Genomic DNA, 17,911 nt, shown 5'->3' with positions numbered 1-17,911 from the left:
CAGATGGCTTTACTCTATAAAAGGATAAGCATATTCCTTTCAAATGTATACATGCAAAGAAATTCATTGTAGAGCAAACGATGTAATTAATTCAAGATCTTAGATTGAGCTAGCAGTATGCGTCCACAGATCACTAGTTCTAACAAAGATAAAATACCAACTGAATTAAGTAAGATGCATGTCTAGGATTAAGTTCCAATCAAACAGAGAATTAAGCATGAAAACTAGCCAATTAACCGTGCACGCCAACATATATAAAACAAACATAAAACTTGGGAATGTAGTAATGATGATTTCCAACCAAACAAAGTACGTAGCGCGTCAACAACCACAATAACAGAAAACAGACATTAAACCTGCACGGAGTCTGATAGTAGTAATACTGAAAATGAGAAAAACAAATCAACAGCTAGCCATGGAGGACAGCCGGGGCTGGGGGCGGAGTGGGTGCCGGTGCCTGGTAAAGACTCGCCATGAAGGCATAGCCCATCATCAGCATGCCGATGCCGAGGGCTGCAGTGGCAAGTCTGAGGCACCGCTCAGTAGGGATGATAAACTGAATCATAGCGGTAACGACCAGGGTCGCCGTGAACAAGAGCCCATCAAGGAACAACATCCAATGACTTGGATGTCTTGATCCCGACCAAAGCGAGAACAATGAAGCTGTACTGAACGCTAATATAGCGTAGAAAAGGATGAGCACAGCCTGCTTCCGCTTGCTAGGATGGTTTTCCTGAAGCAAATTAATCAGTCAGTCTATCGTATATTCGAAATTCGTTAATAAAATTACAAAAAAAAAGTGTTTTAATTTTAAATTAGACAAACCAATTGCTAAGCCTATTTGCTTCTACATGATGCAAAAGATAGTTCAAAGGTACATTGTAAATTAAATAAACAATTTTGCAAGTATAAGAAATTGTTTGAAAAAGAAATCTTGCTATATAAGAAGATGCGAGTTGTAAAATAGTTTAAAGGTATAGGGTTTCTAAACTATACAGATAGAAGAGAAATAACATCGGATTGAAGACAACCCATCTCACGAATACTCAAAAATAAAAAAAGGCTGAAAATGGGAGTCTCATCGGATTGAAGACCAACCATCTCACGAAATCTAAAAATAAAGAGGCAGAAAATGGCACTCTCATCGGATTGAAGACAACCATCTCATGTAAAGCTCTTCTTTACTTTGGTCAATAGTAACCGTAGCAATCCTCTTCTACCAACATTGTTTGGGGGGGGTTGTTTCCTTTTTTTTTTTTGATATATAGGGTGGATTTTAAGTTTTGGGATGTAAAAAGGGGGTATTTTGGGTTTTAAAATTCCATAAACCAAGTTTGTTTCAAAAAAAAATTTGGGATATTGAATCCCAAAATTATAAAAAACTAATTGTTTTTAGGATTTGTGAAATCCCGTCTTTGAGCTCGGATGTGGGCTGGATCTCTGACAGTCCGGTGTCTAGCTCATCACACCCTTGAATGAGATCCCGAAATCTCAATGGCGCTCCAACTCTAGAGTCACCGCTTCATTTTCGTCTCCCTCCTCTTTTACCCGCCGTCTCCCCCTCCGCCGCCGAGCTCACCCACTCTCACGCGGATCTCGACGCCAAGATGAAGCGCGCCCGACAAGAATCCATACCCAATAAGATCCAACGCTACAAAGGTGTGATCCTCGTAGTTTCGATCCCTTTGCTCCTTATCTCTTTCGTGCTCTTCTTGATGTCGCGATCATCGACAGCGTCGAAGTTGATGACAACGAAGGACATGTCGACGGTGGCGGTTGGTCAGAAGACGGTGCCTAGGGGTTTAGGGCCGAGGAGCTACGCGGTTATTTTTGATGCAGGGAGTTCAGGGAGTAGAGTTCATGTGTATTGTTTTGATAAGAATTTGGATCTGGTATTTTTGGTTCATTTTCCCTTTTTTGTTGATTTAATCCGTACATTTGATTTTGGTTTTTTTGTTTATTTGTGTATGTTAGTGATGTGGGGATTATGGAAGAATTGAAGAAAATGTAGATGGAATTAAGGAAAATTTCATGATTCTGAAGGAAATTGGTAGATTTTAAATTTTTCTTTTACTTTTAATAATCACTAAAATGTATAAATTGGAAAATGTAGTTTTAAAAATTCTTTTCTTCAGAGTGTATATAATAAAAATGCTATGTGCTTTCTTCAATTTTGGATTGGAATTTCCCTATTTTGTTGTTCTGAAAATGACAGTATAGTCAAGAGTATAAATATCTGATGGCTTGTGAGCTTGTTTTTGATGGCTTGTGAGCTTGGTTGTTTCAGTTTAAGTTTGTCGTTGAGCTTGGTTGCTTGTGGCTTGTGAGCTTGTAGATGCCTGCAACAGGCAGCTGGTATTTTTTTGATAATGAGTAATTTTGTTTTAAGTTAGTGCTGCTAGACTATTTCCTGCAAATGTTAACTATTTTTGAATCATTTTGTTTTTTCTATCAGGCATGGATAGATTTATACCCAAGGAGGAGATATGGTAAGAATGTTCCAGCAATACAAGATGCCTGGAAAATATTACATCACACTCTATATAACTGCACAGATGGTGCTAATGTAAGTTATTCACTGTGACTAACGGTAAATGCTTTTATGATACTGTTAACATATGACATTTATCCATAAAAGCAAGCTTTGCTTTCCAGAATATTTGGGTATCTTTAATTGTGTTTGTGCACTTGTCTATGTACACATTACATATGAAGGAATAGCAGTGTCTATGTACACATTACATATGAAGGAATAGCAGAGATCCAACTACCATGTTTCATTTAGGCAAACTGTTTCTATTAAAGATTAATTATGTGTCCAGTTGAACTGGTGAATACTGTTTGCCTTAGTGTTGTTTTACACGAATTCAGAAATGTTTTAAGTGTGTATGCCTGTATGTGTGCGTGTGTGCTTGTGTATGTGTGTATGTATGTGCATGTATGTATGGGTGAGATGAGTTCATGGTTATTATCTTAAAAAGAAATGTGTGTGGGATATTGATATAAAATCTCATTTCTCTTGGGTGTTCAAGAGAATACTTAAACTCAGACATGAAGCACTGCTTTGTATATCTTTCAATGAGGGGAACTTGAAGTGGCTTGGAATAGATTATCTATTCCTAAACATAAGTTCACTACATTGTTGGCTTGCCTGCACAGATTGCCTACAAAGGCTAGACTTCATCATATTGGGGTTCTGCATGAGAACTCATACACTTTTTGTGGAGTGATGGTTGAGAACAGGGACCATCTGTTCTTCCAATACTCCTTCAGTATACAAACACACCCTCAACCAAAGATCATTTATATCTTATTATCACCACGTGACTCTTTTACTAGCACTAAAAAGCAGATACAGAGAGAGGTTACATGCAGTTTTATCTCTCTCAGTATGTGAATTCAAGGGCATCAAACACTCAAGCACAGTTGACAGCAGGTGATCGCAACTCAAGAAAACAAAAGCTTAAAAGAAAAAAAAAAGGCTGAAAATGGCACCCATCTCACGAAATCTCAAAAAAAAAAAAGAGGCTGCAGATGAAACTCTCGTCGGATTAAAGAAACCCATCTCACGAAATCTCACAAAAAAAAGCAGCTGAAAATGGCATTCTCAACAGTTTGAAGATAACCAATCTCAGAAAAAATGCTGAAAATGGCACTCATCGATTGAAGAGAACCCATGTCAGGAAATCTCAAAATAAAAAAGAAAAAAAAAGAAAAAAGAGGCTGAAAATGACAAACAACGGAAGAATTACAAACCCATTTCACGAAATCTAAAAAAACAAAACAACGGAAGAAATCTCACATAATAAGATAAAGCGTACTTTACTACGTTATTAGAACACAGTCTATTTTAACTTGTACGTTTCAGTTGAGGCAATCAATTTTGATAAAAGACCAATTACTGAGCCAATTGTGGAAATTTTGTGTTCATGGATAGTTGACGATAGAAAGATTTTATAAGATTTTAGAATGCGAAACTTGCCGTTATAAAGTGATAAATATGGTAGTTGATACTTTTTTATAAATTTGGCATGTGTAACCGAAGAACAGAAAAAGAGAACTTGCTATTTCAATAACGTTTTGGGCTAATTTTCTTTATTTGAACCAAACAAGCAAAGTACAAAAAACAAGAAAATTGATACTTTTTGACTTCTCAAAACTTTTCCTGTACTCTTTTTAAGAAATACAAGGAAATCTATATTTTGTGTGTTTTCATTTTCCTATAATTCATAGAAATTGAAGAAAACACCCCCTTTGTTAGCCACCAAAATCAGAAAACAACAAATTTCAAATAGGGTGTTTTAAGGATTTTGTTAACAAGTGGACATAGGACACTTGTTAAGAATCATTAATTAGGCTTTAGTTATTTTGGTATTTGAGAAATTTCATCATTAATAAAATTCATATGCTATTTAATGCTTTATGCATATCATTAATTTACTAATCTTGTTATTAAAAAAAGATTTTTTGAGAAAAGTAACCAATTATAGACTAGTCTGTTTATGATCAAGGATGTGGAGAATCCTTGCCCACCATCTTATTTGACGTTTAATTGCCAATGTCAATTTTGCATATAACTTGATTCACTGCTGGGTTTTTTGTTGATATTTGTGCTCGTTTTTGAACTGCTGGGCCTTTTTATTATTACTATGCTGATTTTGAGCTTGTTTAGCTCTATATTGTTGGATTTTTGGTTGGTATTCGTGCTCGTTGTCGAGCTGCTGGGCCTGTTTTTTTTGTTACTATGCTGATTTCGAGCTTGTTTAGCTCTATATTGTGGGGGGGTTTTGTTGATGTTTGTGCTCGTTGTCGAGCTGCTGGGGCTGTTTTTTTTGTTAATATGCCAATTTCGAGCTTGTTTAGCTCTATATTTTTGGGCTTTTGATTGATGTTCTTGCAAGTTGTCGAGCTGTTGGGGTTGTTTTTTTGTTACTATGGTGATTTCGGGCTTGTTTAGTATTCATGCTCGTTGTCGAGCTGGTGGTGCTGTTTTTATTGTTACTATGCCGATTTCGGGCTTGTTTAGCTCTATATTGTTGGTTTTTTTGTTCATATTAGTGCTCTTTGTCGAGCAGCTGGGGTAGTTTTTTTTGTTACTATGCTGATTTCGAGCTTGTTTAGCTCTATATTGTTGGGTTTTTGGTTGATATGTGTGCTCGTTGTCGAGCTGTTGAGGCTGTTTTTTTGTTACTATGCTGATTTCAAGCTTGTTTAGCTCTATATTGTGGGGATTTTGGTTGATATTAGTACTCATTGTTGGGCTGCTAGGACTGTTTTTTTGTTACTATGCTGATTTTGAGCTTGTTTAGCTCTATATTGATGGGTTTTTGGTGGTTATTCGTGCTCGTTGTCGAGCTGCTGTGGTTTTTGGTTACTATGCTAATTTGGAACTTTTTTCTCTCTATATTGTTGGGTTTTCGGTTGATATTCGTGCAATATTGTGGTGTTTTGGTTGATATTCGTGCTCGTTGTCGAGCTGTTGGGGCTGTTTTGGTTCCGCTTGGAGCTCAGTTTGAGCTTTTGGCAATGATGATGGTCGACTAAATAAGATTGCAAGCAAATTTACAATGTTCGTAATAAGATAAAGCGTTTTTTAGTACGTTATTAGAACGCAATCTACGTGCAACTTGTACGTTTCAGTTAAGGCAATCACTGAGCCAAATTATGGAAATTGTATTCATGGATAGTTGAGGAAAAAAAGGATTTTATAAGATTTGAAAATGGGAAACTAGCTGTTATAAAGTGTTAGATATGGTAATTGACACTTTTAATAAATTTGGCATGTAAAACCAAATAAAAGAAAATGAGAACTTGCTAATTCAATAAAGTTATGGGCTCGTTTTCCTGTTTTGAACCAAACAAGCAAAGTAAAGAAAAACAAGAAAATTTGTATTTTTTGACTTCTCAAATTTTCCTATAATTTTTTAAGAAATACAAGTAGATCTACACTTCGGTTGTTTTTCTTTTCTGATAAATTATAGAAATTGGACCAAACACCTCCTTTGTTAGCCGCCAGAATCAGAAAACAACAAATTTCAAATAGGGTGTTTTAGGATTTTGTTAACAAGTGGACATGGGACACTTGTTAAGAATCATTCGCTAGGCTTTAATTATTTTAGTAAATTTGGTATTTGAGAAATTTCATCATTCGTAAAATTCATAAGCTATTTAATGCTTTATTCATATTATTAATTTACTATTCTTGTTATTAAAAAGGTTTTTTTTGAGAAAGTAACCAATTATAAAGTGTAGGACACTTGTTAGGAATCATTCATTAGGCCTTGATTATTTTAGTAATTTTTGTATTTGAGAAATTTCATCATTAATAAAATTAATAAGCTATTTAATGCTTTGTGCATATCATTAATTTACTAGTCTTGTTATTGAAAAATAATTTTTTTTTGTTGAGAAAAGTAACCAATTATGAAGTCTCTCTCTGATCAAGGATGTAGAGAATCCTTGCCCACTATCTTTTAGTTGTCCTTTAATTGCCAATGTCATGTTTGCATATAACTTAATTCAATTGGTTCGCATATAATTTGCCACTCATTATTTGATGAATGCTTGCAGTTAATCATTTTATAAAATACAGATCTTAAATTTTAGAGGAACCACCTTTAGCTAATCAAATTTTCTTGGTTGCACATGCAGTAAGTTGAGTGAGATATCACAATGTGAAAATTATCTTCAAAATAAGTGATCATCAATTTTGATAATTTAATTTGCAATCATCATATAAAATTATCTATAAAATAGTAAAATTTTGAGCATCAAGTTGATGATTTTTTAACTTTTGAGGGAATTTTTTTTTCACAAAATTGATGATTTGAGGGCAAGTATTGCAAATATTAAGATTGAAGGTTATATTAAGTTGTGGAAATACCGATAATATAGGGGGGCAAATAACTCTTTTTTTTAAATGGTGCTGGCAAGACTGTACGAAATAGTGGGGCTGGCGATACCGTACGAAGGGTGACCCCCCAAAGACCACTCTATTTAAGTGGTCGCCTCTATTTTATCACAGCCCCGTAACGGAAGTGAAAAAAAAAGAAAAAAAATCCTCCGCCAAAATGTCTGATTTCTTCTCTCCCTGCTGCTAGCCCTCCTGGGTTCGAGCCAGGACTCGTTGTCGTCTTGCCCGGGATTCAGTTCGTAAATGGTGGCGGGGGTTTTGTTCGAAGGTGAATGATTTCGCTGTTGCGAAAGAAGCTTCAATTGGAAATTGTTGGGTGCTGATTTGTTCTAAGGTGGCTAACTTCGTTGTTGAGAAAGAAGCTTCAGTTGATGACGACTTGGAAATGCAGCTAACTGGCTCTAAGCAGACATTTGGCAACAGCGAAGTTAGCCAAATGTCTGTTTTGGGACAACGCCAAGCCAAATGTCTGCTTAGAGCCAGTTAGCTGCATTTCCAAGTCGTCATCAACTGAAGCTTCTTTCTCAACAACGAAGTTAGCCACCTTAGAACAAATCAGCACCCAACAATTTCCAATTGAAGCTTCTTTCGCAACAGCGAAATCATTCACCTTCGAACAAAACCCCCGCCACCATTTACGAACTGAATCCCGGGCAAGACGACAACGAGTCCTGGCTCGAACCCAGGAGGGCTAGCAGCAGGGAGAGAAGAAATCGGACATTTTGGCGGAGGATTTTTTTTCTTTTTTTTTCACTTCCGTTACGGGGCTGTGATAAAATAGAGGCGGCCACTTAAATAGAGTGGTCTTTGGGGGGTCACCCTTCGTACGGTATCGCCAGCCCCACTATTTCGTACAGTCTTGCCAGCACCATTTAAAAAAAAGGGTTATTTGTCCCCCCCTATATTATCGGTATTTCCACAACTTAATATAACCTTCAATCTTAATATTTGCAATACTAGCCCTCAAATCATCAATTTTGTGAAAAAAAATTCCCTCAAAAATTAAAAAATCATCAACTTGATGCTCAAAATTTTACTGTTTTATAGATAATTTTATATGATGATTGCAAATTAAATTATCAAAATTGATGATCACTTATTTTGAAGATAATTTTCACATTGTGATATCTCACTCAACTTACTGCATGTGCAACCAAGAAAATTTGATTAGCTAAAGGTGGTTCCTCTAAAATTTAAGATCTGTATTTTATAAAATGATTAACTGCAAGCATTCATCAAATAATGAGTGGCAAATTATATGCGAACCAATTGAATTAAGTTATATGCAAACATGACATTGGCAATTAAAGGACAACTAAAAGATAGTGGGCAAGGATTCTCTACATCCTTGATCAGAGAGAGACTTCATAATTGGTTACTTTTCTCAACAAAAAAAAATTATTTTTCAATAACAAGACTAGTAAATTAATGATATGCACAAAGCATTAAATAGCTTATTAATTTTATTAATGATGAAATTTCTCAAATACAAAAATTACTAAAATAATCAAGGTCTAATGAATGATTCCTAACAAGTGTCCTACACTTTATAATTGGTTACTTTCTCAAAAAAACCTTTTTAATAACAAGAATAGTAAATTAATAATATGAATAAAGCATTAAATAGCTTATCAATTTTACGAATGATGAAATTTCTCAAATACCAAATTTACTAAAATAATTAAAGCCTAGCGAATGATTCTTAACAAGTGTCCCATGTCCACTTGTTAACAAAATCCTAAAACACCCTATTTGAAATTTGTTGTTTTCTGATTCTGGCGGCTAACAAAGGAGGTGTTTGGTCCAATTTCTATAATTTATCAGAAAAGAAAAACAACCGAAGTGTAGATCTACTTGTATTTCTTAAAAAATTATAGGAAAATTTGAGAAGTCAAAAAATACAAATTTTCTTGTTTTTCTTTACTTTGCTTGTTTGGTTCAAAACAGGAAAACGAGCCCATAACTTTATTGAATTAGCAAGTTCTCATTTTCTTTTATTTGGTTTTACATGCCAAATTTATTAAAAGTGTCAATTACCATATCTAACACTTTATAACAGCTAGTTTCCCATTTTCAAATCTTATAAAATCCTTTTTTTCCTCAACTATCCATGAATACAATTTCCATAATTTGGCTCAGTGATTGCCTTAACTGAAACGTACAAGTTGCACGTAGATTGCGTTCTAATAACGTACTAAAAAACGCTTTATCTTATTACGAACATTGTAAATTTGCTTGCAATCTTATTTAGTCGACCATCATCATTGCCAAAAGCTCAAACTGAGCTCCAAGCGGAACCAAAACAGCCCCAACAGCTCGACAACGAGCACGAATATCAACCAAAACACCACAATATTGCACGAATATCAACCGAAAACCCAACAATATAGAGAGAAAAAAGTTCCAAATTAGCATAGTAACCAAAAACCACAGCAGCTCGACAACGAGCACGCATAACCACCAAAAACCCATCAATATAGAGCTAAACAAGCTCAAAATCAGCATAGTAACAAAAAAACAGCCCTAGCAGCCCAACAATGAGTACTAATATCAACCAAAATCCCCACAATATAGAGCTAAACAAGCTTGAAATCAGCATAGTAACAAAAAAACAGCCTCAACAGCTCGACAACGAGCACAAATATCAACCAAAAACCCAACAATATAGAGCTAAACAAGCTCGAAATCAGCATAGTAACAAAAAAAACTACCCCAGCTGCTCGACAAAGAGCACTAATATGAACAAAAAAACCAACAATATAGAGCTAAACAAGCCCGAAATCGGCATAGTAACAATAAAAACAGCACCACCAGCTCGACAACGAGCATGAATACGTTATTTTGAGATGGTCTTGATAAGCCCCCTAGGATCGATTGGATGACGCATGGTAGAGAATACGGCGAGGTGATGGGTTGCCCTTATCTTCGTAGAGGGCAGCTAGTGATTGGAAGGCGAGGTATTCGAGGACTGAGGGTGCCTCGATAATGTCCCAGGTTTGATAGATCAGGATGAAGAGAATATAGGTTGACCGATCTAGCCGCTTACTCTTTTACAGATGTCAGCTAGCGACTGGAGGAAAGGTCGTCTGTGCTCAGAGGGTGTCTCGATCACGTCCCCGAAATGACTTGGGAATAGAATGAGCCGCCTTTGAATTTAAGACTTCGTCAAGCTTTGAGAATTTTGATGTGACTGATCAATAATAGGGTTGATTGATGTATGTCTTGGAAATAGCTCAATTGGATGACTCGGATCCTTATCTTCCCTAGCAGGATTGAGTTGGAAAGCGGATCGTTTTCGTAACTTGTAGACTAGATAAGTGAGTCGTCAGTTCAGTCAGATAGCTCGGTAGACAGCCGAGTCGCCAGTCGCCAGTCGCCTCGAGTGGGAGTAGGGTGGACTCCTGAGGGGTCGCCTTAAAGGTGAAAGGCTGACTGCCTTCGTGCTTCGTGTCGGCTAAAGCGTTCGGCTTCTGGCTAAGTTTTTAGCCTGTGGAGATAATCTTCTAATATTTTTATTGGTAAACAGTAGATTACCATAACATAGTCTATTACAGATCTAATACTGCATCATATCAAATCTAGTAAATTTCAATAGCCTAGGGAGAGTGAGAGAGAGCTGATAGAGTACCTCGAGCTCGGTGGACTTCATGGTGATGGGATGCAGACGAGGAAGACGCCGAACATGGCAATGGCAGTGTTGCGCTTCCAGTGCTTGGGCCTGCAGTAGGGCCCACCAGTCATGTTCCACACATTCGCCCTAAAATCTCCTCCTCCTCCATGATCTCATCTCATTCCCCCCTCTTTCTTTCTTCTTCTTTGTTGATGGAATAATTTGTGCCCTAATTCGATTCTTGATTTGGGGAGCAGGGGATAGAGACTTACTGGGTCACGCTCCCTCTTTAGGCCGGTTTGTTGGGACGAGATGGATTAGGATCTGAAAGTCTGGGCTGGAGTTGAGCTTCACCCAATTTATAAACGGCGGCGAAGATGAGGCGGAGGTGTGTTGGCCGGCGAAGATGAGACGGAGGTGAAGATGAGGGAGGTGGAGGTGGTGGAGGCGCGCGATGGAGGAGGAGGTGGAGGAGCAGCACGACCTGAATCTACGAATTAGCGAAGACCAGCGATGTGGTGGAATAGATGGAGGCGGTGGAGGATCGAGAGCGTCGGCGAAGATGAGCCGGAGGTGTGTTGGCCGGCTAACATGGGGCAGAGCCGGAGGCGAAGATGAGTGGTAGATGAGGGAGGTGGAGGCGGATTTGAGAGGGTGCAGTGAAATATTTGGGGATGAAATTTTTTTGCGCCGATGGGTGAAAATTTTTGGGAGAACGAACGGGTGTAAATTTTTTTTTAAAAAAACCCTAATATATTTCGTTTTAACAGTTTGGGCTAATATTATCCCAAATGGTTTAACACGTTTGGGAGCTCCATTTGGAATTTTTTAATAGCCTAAACGGTTTAAAGCATTTGGAATAATTAATCTAAACGATTTAAACCGTTTGGGCTATTTCGACTTTGACCAAACGGTTCTAGTAACCATTTGGACAGATCTGTCTTGACTAGCGATGTTTTGTCCCTGGGTGGTGTGATTGGAACGAGGAACTAGCTCATTGAATCGGTTTTTCAGCCTCAGGAAGAGCAAGTAATCAAGGAGATAAGACTGGGATCTGGCTTAAACCCTGATGAATTAGTAAGGCATTACATAAGAAATGGTATGTTTATAGTTCGAAGTGCATATGAATTGATTATTAACCATACTACACTATGATGGTTCATCGTTGGATTGGAATTTCATATGGTGTGCAATTCCAAATAAAATAAAACACTTTACATGGAGGGTGTTTCATGGTAGCATGTGCGGTTCAAGCAAAATTTACAAAGAAAGAGTGTGATTGTTCGGGAAGGTTGCTGGGTGTGCGAACATATCAAGGAATCTATCGAACATATTATATGTTTTCGTCTTAATAAAGTGGGTTTTTTACCCTTTAATTTGTGCCATCCATGGGGTTCTTCCTATGGACCATTGTAAAAATAAGGTCATCTTATAGGAATCAAGTTTCATTTTCCATGTATAGTTGTATACATAAGTCATCTTAAAGTTACTTTTTGTTCCAGTCAACCATATCTAGGTCAAAATTTTCACCATGAACCCAAAAACATCTTTAAAATTCACATTCAAACTTCTGACTTACTTTGTTAATGCTTAGATCTAATTAGAATACAAGTAACTTATCATAAAACTTGCATTTTCAAATGTCGACATTGTTTGTTTTCTATTGAAGATTTGACCACGAGCTAGGTAGTTGATTGGAACAAAAATCTATTTTTAAGATGGTTTATATATAAACTAAGAATGAAACGCGGTTTCCTTTAAATGACTCTGTTTTAAGGAAATTGTGTTTAGGAGAAGAGAAAAAAAAACCTTCTCCTTTTTGCATGTCTAGTGTGGGCAATTTCAGGTGTTGTGTTGCATGGCGCGATGGAAGAGCCTAACAGTATGATACGTCAACGACATAATCAAAATAGTTATGTAGCTGACACGTAAAGGGTTAAATGGAGGGTTAAGGGGGTTTAACACTTCATTAGTCTGCCAAACAGTAAAATATCTTCATCTTGATTGCAACTATTAATAGGTATATTAGGGGAACAATCAAGAAGAAGAGAGAAATTTTTTATGAAGTGGGATCTTGTGAGGGTTGGCAGCGAAAATCAGCAGCTAAATCAGGTGAAACCCGCCCCGCCTCCCACACACTACACACACAACAAATTGTTTCTCTCTACTTTTTTCAAAGCCGCTGAGATGATTTTTCGCAACTATTAATAGGTATATTTTAGGGGAACAATCAAGAAGAGAGAAATTTTCTTTTACATAGTGGGGTTTTCTCAGGCGATTGCTAATCTCAATTGACTGGAGGCAAAGGAGTTGAGGTATGTTGATTTTGCTTTACTCTTGGTTTTTAAAAATTTAATAATCTAAGTTTTATACTCTTTCTATTAGGAACTTGATATATGTATCTTTTTCAAATTCTCTATTAGGGGAACTTTTGTCACAATTTTTTTTTTTTTTTGCTAAACCTACATGCATTGTGTACTACTGTTATTTCGTGCAATTTTAGCATACTTTTTTAGTTCAAAGGTTGTCATATAAAGATAGGTTGATTGGCAAGAGACTCTCCCAAAACCAGCTCCTTTACCCAAATTAAATAAAAATTTTAATGTATAAATATGCCAGATCATTCTAATTCTTAGAAACCCGAAACTTTATTGTTAAAGGTGGGTTTTTTTAATTTTAATCAAGCATTCTCTGCAATAGTTTTTTTACTGTGAATTTGTTGAAATAATTTTGATGCCACATAATTTTGGTTCCAAAAACAATTATATGATAAACCATAGCTCCTCAGGAAAATATAGAGAACCGGTAAATATATATATAGATAATGGATGTCAAGGGAAGACTTTTTGATAGCAACCTGATTGCAAGTAAGGAGATAAACTATTTCATCTTAAAAATTACATACAGTGGAGCATGGAATAATTTATACTTACATGTTTGACTGTGGATCACAACAAGACTGAGCAATATTCAACTTCATGGATTGGCAATACAACTACTTGGAAGAATGCATCATATCTTGCAATGCATAGACCAAATCTTATAGTTATTTATATTCATTTGTTATCGAAAAATGTATCAAGAGCATGGAATAATTTATACTTACATGTATATGCATATCTACTTTCAATTCTTAATCAGACATGTTCATACATGAGCAAAATCATTTATACTTACATGTATATGCATATCTACTTCCAATTCTCAAATATATTTACGAATGTAGATTGACAATGCAAAAAAGAAGTCTTAATTTTGGAGTTACAATAATGAAACATGTGTAACTATTTAGTTGGTGTCAGATTTCAATTTCTATTATGAATTCAAATGTAGTGGTAGCTAGTAGAAAAGTCTAGGCTATTATTTCGTGCAACTTTAGAATACTTTATGAGGTCAAAGGTTGTCGTATACAATAATAATGATATAAAATTTGAATGTACAGTTTACATGGTTAAATTGTTTTGAGGTCAAAGATTGAGTGTTGATGGTTAAGTGGATTAGATTTTTGTTAGCTTTGAATGCAGTTAAAATTTGTATATAAGTGACTATGTAGAAGTTCTTAGTTTTTGCATTAGCATAAGATTTAGATAAGTTAGTACAAATTGTATGCATTGGTTGTTTTATCCTTTTGTTGTTTATCATTTCTGTTTTGTATAGAAGTAGGTACAATTGTATGCATTGGAGGGAAAAAGACACAAGCCTGAGGTTTATCTTTCTAATCAAATGCTTAGAATTCAGGGTTGTAAACAGAGTGTTCTTAAGTGTATAGAAGCATGACCATATTTATCTTTGTTTTTGCCCCTGCAGATAAGGATAAAAGTTTAAGTATGATTCTTGATATCAGACTAAAAAAAGACCCAAGTATCTTTCTAAGTTTTAAGTTTCAAGTATGTTTAATCTTTGTTTTTCCAGTTACACATATGATTCGAGCTTGTTTAGCTCTCGCTTGTTGGGTTTTTTGGTCCGAATTAGTGCTCGTTGTCGAGCTTTGGGGCTGTTTTTCCAGTTACGTACACATATGATTTGAGTTTGTTTAGCTCTCGTTTGTTGGGTTTTTTTTGTTCGAATTGGTGCTCGTTGTCAAACTTTTGATCACGTTTTTTTCATTATGTTAAATTTTTCTTTATGTCAAAAAGGTAGCACAACTTTTCAAAAAGTTTAGGAGAAACCGTTTATATCTTTTGCTTTTGCTTTTCAAAAAATTTAGGCAGGCGTTTGCTCTAGTTTTAAAAATATATATCCAACAGAAATTTTGAGGTATATTAACTGTTTTGATTGAATTATTTGGATGCTATGATTTGTTGTCATACTTTTCATAAAATATTGAGGTAGCGTAATTGTTCATTTGAGTATTTGTTTATTACTGGTAAGTACAACGCCGGATTGCTTAAAACGGTCTTTCTTGAACTTACTGAAATGTATACTGAAAAGCGACTTGTTTGTCTATTGATAGCCTTTGCGCAAAATAAAAACACTTTCTGGAATATGGACATGCCAGAATATGGACAAAAGAATTTCAGCATAGTAACTGTTTTTTCTTAATTTCTTTTCATTGGCTAAAAGCAGTTTACTATATATAATTTGCTTTGGTGGTTTAGTACTGTTTTTATCATGCATTCAGGAGCTCCAATTTGTTTGTCAGCTCACTTGGAAGATGACCCATGTGTTGCATTCAGGAGATTATCGATGTTTGTCAGCTCTCTTTACTTTGGGCTTCCTGTTCTGTGTTCGGAAGTTTGGAACACAGCTCATTTCTGCAGCATGGGCATACTAGTTAAGGTGCTCACCTATATTTCTGTTCCTGTTTTGTGGTTTCGGTTGCTCCTCTACTCTAGTTTTCTGGTTTTCCTTCTTGGCTTTCGGTTGCTCTGCTCTTGCATACTCAGCTTGGGAACCTGCTGGTAGTTTTCATATTCATCTAAGGGCCTTGGTTCATGGGTTTTGGTTCGGTTTCTGCTGGGTGTTTTGAGTTGGTTCTGCTACGCTTTCGCATATTCAGTCTGGGAACCTGTCGGTGTCGTATTTGGGCCTTGATTCATGGGCTTCGTTTTTGTTCCTGCTGGAGGTTTTGGTAGTTCTGCAGCAACGAGTCAAAGGCATTCTGGACATGGTATTTTCATGTTTCGGCTTTTCTACATTAGAGGGACTGACTATGATGCTGATGCTGGGTATTTCGGCTTCGGTTTCAAACTGTAGTAGCGAATCTAGTGATTCCTTGGCATGGGGATTGATTTCGGTTTTCATGCATTGTAATTTCAACATTATTTCAAAAAAAGATATTAATCCCTTGTGTCCCATCTGAATTACATATTAGCGCTTCAAATCTTTGAAATTGCTCAGAAGGTAAATAACGCGAAAAAGATATTAATGAGGCAATTAGTTATAAATTTTTAGTAAGGGCGAAAGTGGTATTTTTTAAAAAAATAATGAGATCAATCTCCTTATTCCTTCTTCATTTGCCAAACACAAAAGATTTAACCTCTTGTCTTAACTATCGAATCCAAACGGAATTAGAATATTTTTAACCCTTCATAATGGATTAACTAAGTTAACCCTTCTCCTTATTCCCTCTTACTTAACCCTTTGCCAAACGCAACCGTAGAGACTTTGAACTAAGTCATTTGCTATGTTAGTGCTTTCTCGCTTTTTAGCTTAATTATTAATTGCTAATATTTCCATTAAAAAATCAATCTATTACTGAGTATGTCCATACGCCGCAATGATTCTAGAAATACTACACACAGTTGTACGTAGAGGTGCATGGTTCAGATATGGCTTAGATAAGATACTAATCATATCTATATTCACTTACTTATCTCGAATAGAGAGAAAAATATGTCTCGGTACGATACTTGTATCAGCTAAAACTGGACATCGACATATATGTCGATCTATATACATGCATATGTGTGGACATGAAACCGATCATTTGAGAAAATCAAATAATATTGAGAAAATGTAGTTATATATGATAAAACAAAGCTCATTAGTATGTATGTTATATCTAAAAATTTAAGATGGCCATCAAGTTTGAAATCTAATCCATTAATCTAATGATTAAAACTATTACAACCATGAGACCGGTATATAGATATTTAAGAACCCGTATATATTTGATATATTTCAGATACATTAACTTTGCACCCCAATTGCATGGGTAATGAGGTAGGTGTGGGAAAGAACAAAAGTCTATATTCTAGTGAAAGTATCAATATGCTTTTTTATTTTCTCTAATGCGACTTTTGAGAGTAAAAATATCGTTTTCTCAACCAATGTTGCCTATTAATATGTAAAGAATTGTGGTTTCATTTAGTATATCAACAAGTGTTTTGCCTATGATCGCACGGGTTGATGGTATATGTGGAAAAAGGAATATAGAGCGGAGAGCGAATTTTTTTTATTTATGCAAGACTTATAAAATTTTCAAATTGAAAGTCCTAGTTAAAGGTCTTCCTCTCCAAAAGAGAGTTTGCAAAATTTTTTACTCTGCAAACTTCTCACTCTCTAGTCCTATTTATAGTCTACTACAATCAACAAGAGTCATTGGGTTAGCCTTGAATTCTATGAAATAAATCTTAAGTATATATTATTTCTGTTACGAACCAAACGGTTGGTCAATCAGTTAGCCAACTGATACGCCAATTGATTGGTTTGTTGATTTGTTCCTAATAGATTTGATTTATTTATTAACTTATTGACCTGATTTTTTCTGATATTGAACTTTTATGGGCCGCTTCTTGGCTTAATCTTGGATTTCAATAAGCCGAAGAAAAATAAGATAATTTGATTATTTTGAGCTTTTATTCATTAATTATTCATTCCTGCAAATTGAGATAAAAGCTTGTTACTAGTAGATGTATTTATTCAAATAAAATTAATAATGACGGTATAAACGTGTAATAAGATGTAGCGATCAATTAATTTCACAAAAGCTCCTAAACTTTAGAGGATCTTGCACATAATTCCCCTTACCTTTTTTATATCATATAACTCCCTTGAACTTTGGGGTGTCTCACAAAACTCCTAGTAGTTTAACTTTATTTCACCTAAAACCTGATGCATGGACAACCCTTGCATGTAATTTCTAATTAACTAAAATTTTCTGGAAACAGAAAAAAATTTAAACTTTGTCATTTGTTATTTACAGACAACATACTCCCCCAAAAATTTAGAATTTTTTTCTCTCATGGAATTTTTACTTACTTGTAAATCACATAGAGTCCAAAACAATTACATATAGTCCAGTAAGAAAAGTTCAAAGTTCACGAAAACTTTGTGAAACACCCGAAGATCAAAAGATATTATGTAAGAAAACAAAGCTCATGAGAGTTACACGCAACGTCCCTACATATTTTACTTTATTTTTTGGTTTTTTTATTGGAGGGTGG

General features: G+C 35.6%; 1 long non-coding RNA gene across 1 annotated transcript in view; it reads right to left on the bottom strand.

Annotated features, from left to right (window-relative positions):
• Positions 226-17,911, bottom strand: part of LOC109848409 — a 20,870-nt gene continuing 3,184 nt past the window's right edge. The window contains exon 2 of the long non-coding RNA XR_002248782.1: positions 226-733. This is a non-coding gene — a long non-coding RNA (uncharacterized LOC109848409). The remainder of the gene's footprint in view (positions 734-17,911) is intronic.

This window comes from Asparagus officinalis, chromosome 7, assembly GCF_001876935.1.
Source record: "Asparagus officinalis chromosome 7, Aspof.V1, whole genome shotgun sequence".
NCBI classification, from domain to species: Eukaryota; Viridiplantae; Streptophyta; class Magnoliopsida; order Asparagales; family Asparagaceae; genus Asparagus; species Asparagus officinalis.
The sequence above is the reverse complement of the archived record's forward strand: the minus strand, read 5'-3'. Positions and strand labels throughout refer to the sequence as shown.